Consider the following 8,186-nt stretch of genomic DNA (forward strand, 5'->3'; position numbering starts at 1 on the left):
CCACTAAAAAATGTGACTGATTTTGATGTGAACAATCATATAAAACATTCACATACTCTGCCTCTTTCCCCCACTAAAAAATGTGACTGATTTTGATGTGAACAATCATATAAAACATTCACATACTCTGTCTCTTTCCCCCACTAAAAAATGTGAATGATTTTGATGTGAACAATCATATAAAGCATTCACATACTCTGTCTCTTTCTCAACTAAAAAGTGTCAACACGTTTGATGTGAACAATCATATTTATAAAGCACTCAAATACTCTGCCTCTTTACCCCACTAAATAATTCTGAACGGTTTTGAAGTGAACAATCATATAAAACACTCACATACTCTGCCTCTTTTTCCAACTATTAAGTTTGAACGGTTTTGATGTGAACAATGATATAAAGCACTCACAATCGCATACTCTGCCTCTACACACTGAAAAGTTTGAACTGATGTCAACAATAGAATAAGGATAATAATAATGATATAAAACACTCACATACCCTGCCTCTTTCCCCCACTATCAAGTTTGAATGGTTTTGATGTGATCAACGATGGAGGCAAATTTACAGAGGTTATGAACAGAAGGTCTGAGAAAACAAGGTCTTAAATTGGGGGGTCTTAAAAAAGGGTTCCACTGTATCGACACTTCTGTCCAGGCAATCCAATCTTCCACATGGGACAAGACCACCCATCCCCTCGGAACAGTGGAACCCCCCTTTTAAGACCCTCTTTTCTTAGACTTTCTGTTCATAACCTCTGTAAATTTACCCCCAATTTAAGACTCCCTCCTTTTCAAGACCTGATTTTCTCAGATTTTTGGAAGTCTGAAAAGGGGGGTTCCACTGTAACATATCAACATTCTAAAGCTTCACTGCTATCTATGGCAATACAGCGGCAACTTTAAACTGAATTAAAGATGAACGACACCAGTTGAACAAACCAAGACGTCTCTTCCTGACCCTCTGACATCAACAGCCAACCATAGTTCAAGACGTCTCTTCCTGACCCTCTGACATCAACAGCCAACCATAGTTCAAGACGTCTCTTCCTGACCCTCTGACATCAACAGCCAACCATAGTTCAAGATGTCTCTTCCTGACCCTCTGACATCAACAGCCAACCATAGTTCAAGACGTCTCTTCCTGACCCTCTGACATCAACAGCCAACCATAGTTCAAGATGTCTCTTCCTGACCCTCTGACATCAACAGCCAACCATAGTTCAAGATGTCTCTTCCTGACCCTCTGACATCAACAGCCAACCATAGTTCAAGATGTCTCTTCCTGACCCTCTGACATCAACAGCCAACCATAGTTCAAGACGTCTCTTCCTGACCCTCTGACATCAACAGCCAACCATAGTTCAAGACGTCTCTTCCTGACCCTCTGACATCAACAGCCAACCATAGTTCAAGACGTCTCTTCCTGACCCTCTGACATCAACAGCCAACCATAGTTCAAGATGTCTCTTCCTGGCCCTCTGACATCAACAGCCAACCATAGTTAAAGATGTCTCTTCCTGACCCTCTGACATCAACAGCCAACCATAGTTCAAGATGTCTCTTCCTGACCCTCTGACATCAACAGCCAACCATAGTTCAAGACGTCTCTTCCTGACCCTCTGACATCAACAGCCAACCATAGTTCAAGACGTCTCTTCCTGACCCTCTGACATCAACAGCCAACCATAGTTCAAGACATCTCTTCCTGACCCTCTGACATCAACAGCCAACCATAGTTCAAGACGACGTCATAAAGCAAATAATGTGAATAATGCAAATAATGTGAATAATGACGTCATGTAAACATTCTCTTGCTTCTCCTGCATGTCTCACAGAAACTGACAAAGAGTTTGGGGAACAAAGACTGTCTGGGTGACTTTGGCATATCAACAGGAGGAAATTACTGGTAAGGTCACAGCTAGGCTGTGCATGTTTCAGTATCGCATGACATTAAAATTAAACGTATCAGTATCGTATGTCATTCAAATTGTACGTACGTATCAGTATCGTATGTAATTAAAAGTGCATGTATCAGTATCACATTTCATTAAAATTCTAACACACACCCGAGTCAATTTACGACATTAATTCCGCCACAAATTCCCACAAAGCACTGGGAGCAGTCAGGCATTTGAGTTTCAGTATGTGTCGAAGTGGGAGAAGTGTTCTCTTATCCCATGTACAATCAGCTGGAGAGATCTGTGCTGGTTTACTTCATGGTTAACACAGGAAGGCTGGTATGCAGGTAAAGCCTATCCGGACGGCTTGCAGAGGACGTTTTCAATTATTTTTAAACAAGAAGAGCAAACGCTCGATCGAGTCACTTTCGCAGTTCTGAATATTATATGAGGCATCAGATGGACAGGAAGAAATTGCTATTCACAACACAATGAGTCACGTTCACATAAAATTTGAGCCCGGTCACTTTTATAGTTTCCGAGAAAAGCCCAACGTTAAGTTGTGTGTTGCCGAACAAAAAAGGCTAGTTATCTCCCTTGTTTTTCTGATAACGTTCGTAAAAGGCTACAGATGTAAATACTTTGATGTAAAGAATAATCCTACAAAGTTTCAATCACATCCGATGAACTTTGTCAAAGATATAAAATGTCTAATTTTTCCTTTGACGCTGACCTGTGACCTTGAAAAAGGTCAAAGGTCAACGAAACCATCGTTAAAGTGTAGAGGTCATTGGAGGTCACGACTAAACAAAATATGAGCCCGATCGCTTTGATAGTTTCCGAGAAAAGTCTAACGTTAAGGTGGTGTCTACGGACGGCCGGCCGGACGCCGGCCGGCCGTCCTAACACTGACCGATTACATAGAGTCACTTTTTCTCAAGTGACTCAAAAATCAATAGAACTTTTATACAGTGCTTAAGATGAAAAGTTGTTCCAGACAATTAGTACTATCCTGTATTAAAAGGGTTAAGTGCTATTCTTAATCGTTTTGGCTCTACCCTGGTAAATTTTTGAGTGATACGACCAAAACCGGGTAAATTTGAACCCCGAACGAGCCTCAGTAATGCCCCCCAATGACCTATCTATTGTGCCGGCCGTACGTTTTTTCTCTCACAGCTGTCAAGTTCTGTTTCACTGCATACCTTAGTCAGGTTCTGTCCTGTGAGCGTGACAGTTTTATAAAGCACGAGAGTTCAAACGAATATATTAAAATGTGACATTGAGCGTGAGGCTCTTTTCAGGTATAAATCTGAGTGGTTTTCCTCTTGAAAATGCACATGTACACGGCTTAAACTGCGATAGCTTGAAACAATTGATTTTAACAGAAGTAAGTACAGGGTGACCCAAAAAAAAAGAGTACCCAAACAAAACGTCATAAATTGAACATAAATAAAGCAATCTTCATAAAATTTATTTACACACACAAGTAGCCTCTGCATGATTTGCACAGAAAATTTTAGCGTTCTAGCTTGTCTTTCAGGAAAGTTATGCTCATTCTACAGAACATGCTCCAAACGCCGTTGCAGGCAAACTTGAACTCGCCACGCAAAGTTATCAATCACCCGCACACACTCCTGTTGCGAGATTCCGCGAATGGTTGTTGTGATGGCTCTCTTGAGTTCTGTGATTGTCTGTGGGTTGTTCCTGTAAACGTTGTCTTTCAGGAACCCCCAAAGATAGAAATCGCGCTGACCGAAGTGTCTCTGGAACTGTACTTGCACATCTCTGTATGATTTTGTGCGAAAATAGGTCTCTATGCAAAACGTCCGTTGATCATTAGTATAGTTCATTGTGAGAACAGCTTTTATTTCATCCAACCATGCAGTGGATTAGCTTTTTTTGTTTGTTTGTTTGCTTAACGCCCAGCCGACCACGAAGGGCCATATCAGGGCGGTGCTGCTTTGACATATAACGTGCGCCACACACAAGACAGAAGTCGCAGCACAGGCTTCATGTCTCACCCAGTCACATTATTCTGACACTGGACCAACCAGTCCTAGCACTAACCCCATAATGCCAGACGCCAGGCGGAGCAGCCACTAGATTGCCAATTTTAAAGTCTTAGGTATGACCCGACCGGGGTTCGAACCCACGACCTCCCGATCACGGGGCGGACGCTTTACCACTAGGCCAACCGTGCCGGTCAGTGGATTAGCTTGACTCACCTCAAAAAGAAAGAAAAACAAGTTAAAATTGACAAAGTTATTCAAGTTTGTTTGGGTACTCTTTTTTGGGGGGAGTCACCCTGTAGCTATCGTTTCTTTCTTTCTTTATTTGGTGTTTAACGTCGTTTTCAACCACGAAGGTTATATCGCGACGGGGAAAGGGGGGAGATGGGATAGAGCCACTTGTCAAATGTTTCTTGTTCACAAAAGCACTAATCAAAAATTTGCTCCAGGGGCTGTAGCTATCGTTCTAAACAACTTTTTTTCTTGATTACTATACAAAAGTAGTCCAGATGTTTTATAAATAATTAAAAAGGTCCTCTGCTAGCCGTCCAGACGGACTATAACCAGCATGTTTCCTTCATGGCTCACACTCTCATTACTACTCGTCTGTAGCATATTATAAAACAGTAACAGTGTAAAAAAAAAAAAGATTAACTAGATTGATGGTTTTGAATAACTTACACTGACAAAGACTTGTATACTTCACACATGCGCGAAGATCTGTTTCCAATTACAATGAAAACGAGGATCACTCAAATACATTTCTTTCATTTTCGTACTACTTTACAAACCCGGGCACAGTTGAAAAGGAATGTTAGTGCAATTGACCAGGCCATCCAAATACACATAATCAAACACTAACACAAAATAAAAAAAAATTAAAATCCAATAAAAAGTAAACAAATAGATAGATAAATAAATACAAAACAAAATAAATCCCCAAATAAATAAATAAAGAAATAAGAAAAACAGAAATGAATAAATAAACAACTAAATTGATACATGAATAAATAAATAAATAAATAGATAAAAAGTAAATGAATAAGTATCCATTATCCTCAATGACAGTCATATGAACAGCTTATGAGGAAGGCTACACATATGTGACGTTGCTATGGTTACAAATCGAAAATAATGATGATAATACAAAATTTGTGGAGATGAGATCAGTTCCACTATTAGCAATGAAAAAAAAAGTCGAGCAAAACTGCTAATGCTGTATGTCATATTCTACGATTGTCAAGTTACGCAAAAGAACCCCTCCCAACCCCCATCATGATAAATATCTTTTAAAATATGCATAAGTGACAAATATTGAAGCACAGATGCACATACATATCCATGCATACACACACCCACAATGCATCTTTCTCGCTCAATGCTGGCACACACTTCAAGTTATCATTTTTAAAAAGCTTTCCAGGCTCTCAGTAAATATAAAAAATGGAAAGCCTTCTTACAAAGATTTGACAGACAGTAGAACCCCCCCCGGCCCCTTCATAGGCCTAAACCAATGTAAAACATCAGGTCTTAACAAGTCGCGTAAGGCGAAATTACTACATTTAGTCGAGCTGTCGAACTCACGGGATGAAACTGAACGCACTGTATTTTTTCACCAAGACATACAGCTTCGTCAATCCCCACGTGAAGGAAATCGCTCACCTCCCACGTGCAAACCGTAGTGATATTGACATGCCAGATTAGCGCAGTAGCGTATTGTGCTAAGCAGAAAAGCGGGGATATAGCTCAGTTGGTAGCGCGCTGGATTTGTATTCAGTTGGCCGCTGTCAGTGTCAGCATGAGTTCGATCCCAGGTTCGGCGGAAATTTATTTCAGAGTCAAATTTGTGTGCAGACTCTCTTCGGTGTCCGAACTCCCCCCCCCCCCGTGTACACTACATTGGGTGTGCACGTTAAAGATCCCACGATTGACAAAAGGGTCTTTCCTGGCAAAAATTGCTTAGGCACAGTTAATAATTGTCTACCTATACCCGTGTGACTTGGAATAATAGGCCGTGAAAGGTAAATATGCGCCGAAATGGCTGCAATTACTGGCCGTATAAAATTTCATCTCACACGGCATCACTGCAGAGCGCCTAGAACTGTACCCACGGAATATGCGCGATATAAGCCTCATTGATTGATTGATTGATTGATTGATATTCTTGTTAACTTTCTGAGCTTGTTTTGAATACAACCTATCATATCTATATGTGTTTGGAATCAGGAAATGATAAAGAATAAGATGAAATCATTTTTGGATCGATTTCTTAAATTTTAATCGTAAGATTAATTAATCTATTTTCGTTAATTGTAATCGCATTTTAAGAGTAAACATGACATATGTATATATTTTTAGATTCAGAATGTGATGAAGAATACGATGCAATCAATTTTAAATCTGTTTGCAAAAAATCGATTTTAATGACAACTTTAATGAGTAAACTCATTAATTAATTTTTAAGCCTTCAAGCTGAAATGCAATACCAAAGTCCGGGCTTCGTCGAAGATTACTTGACCAAAATTTCAACCAATTTGGTTGAAAAATGAGAGCGTGACAGTGCCGCCTCAACTTTCACAAAAAGCCGGATATGACGTCATCAAAGACATTTATCAAAAAAATGAAAATAACGTCTGGAGATACCATACTCAGGATCTCTCATGTCAAGTTTCATGAAGATCGGTCCAGTAGTTTTCTCCGAATCGCTGTACACACACACACACACACACACATACACCACACCCTCGTCTCGATTCCCCCCTCTACGTTAAAACATTTAGTCAAAACTTGACTGAATGTAAACAAGGGGGTAGATGGGTGGGTTTGGGATGTAAAAGGGGGACACATTCAGTGATTTACCCAGGTCGTCAACAAAAAGTCTGAGGCGTTCCAACAAGTGCAAAAGAAAAAGCAGCTCTGTGAAGACTAGAACAACACTACAATTTAACGCAAAACCTGAGGAGAGAAAGGGAATCTTGTGCACGAGGGGTCTCATTCCACCACTTCCACTCATAATGACCGGCCCCGCAACAGGCATCACAGCAATGGGCATCACTGCAATGGGCATCACTGCGATGGGCATCACCGCAATGGGCATCACCGCAAAAGGTATCGCTTCTAGCCGCATATACAGTCGAGATCGCCTTACACGAAATGAAAGGGACCAATATTTTTTTTCGAGTTAACGTTTTTTCGCGATAACGAAAATGATGAAACTATTTTGAAATCGGATTACTTGCAGCGATGTTCGCGAAACTCGTTTGAACTGCTGACGCGATTCGGTTTAAGTTTTCGGTTTGAACGGAAGTACTCTTTTGTGTAAGAATACAGCCCGCGTCTTGTTGTTGTTAACTTCGCAGGAATCTCACTTTCGGGTCGCTTCATTTCTCTGACAGCGAATAAAAGGCTCTATTTCCAAAGGAAGCCGCTTTTTTCCGTGTTTTGACGGGCCAATGAAGTGATGAAATGATTAAAGCATAGAAGATACCCATTTTAAGTATAAACGCTTCAACAGAGTTGATCGGTGCTGACCAACCGAACAAACGGGCGTAAGCCGTAGAGTGTTTTCGGAAGTGGCTTCAGAATCTAGATACACCGTGACATGTGTGTGCCATCTGCTCCAATTTCCAAAGTGAGAGATTATGGAATTATCGGGAAGAATGTGCACGCGCAAGAAGCAAACACCACAAGAGAGCTGTACCGACTTCGTGATAAAATCTAAGTTTACGTCGACCATTTCATTCTTTCTTTCAATGGGCCGTGCAAACACGTGAACACTTCTCGCTTTGGAAGCTACAAGTTAAAAAAAAACCAGTTGTTTGGTGGTGCAAGAGACCAAGAATCGGCTTCGTGTAAACGTTTTTTGCGTGAGTCTCAGATCATTTTATTTCGCGTTATGTTTTTTTTTAGTAGGGTTTATGAAGGGAATGATTGGGACCGACAACACGTTTCGTGTAATGGGTTTTTTCGGCTTATCGTTTTTCGTGTTAAATGATCTCGACTGTACATAATGAAAGTAGCTGAATTGACGAATTTCTGAAATAGCTCTACATGTATCGGCCCCGCAATAGGCATCACCACAGTAGGCATCGCTTCTAGCCGCATATACATAATGGAAGAAGCTGAATTCTAAAATGTGGGAAACAATTCTATCGGGTTGTTGTGGGTTGTAGAAGAGTTACTCTCCCATTTTTGGCTCACGTAAGTGTAGCCTATGCGATGCTAACTTTTGTCTGTCTGTGCGTGCGTGCGTGCGTGCGTGTATGTGCGTGCGTGCGTAT

Source organism: Littorina saxatilis, linkage group LG15 (assembly GCF_037325665.1).
Source record: "Littorina saxatilis isolate snail1 linkage group LG15, US_GU_Lsax_2.0, whole genome shotgun sequence".
NCBI lineage: Eukaryota > Metazoa > Mollusca > Gastropoda > Littorinimorpha > Littorinidae > Littorina > Littorina saxatilis.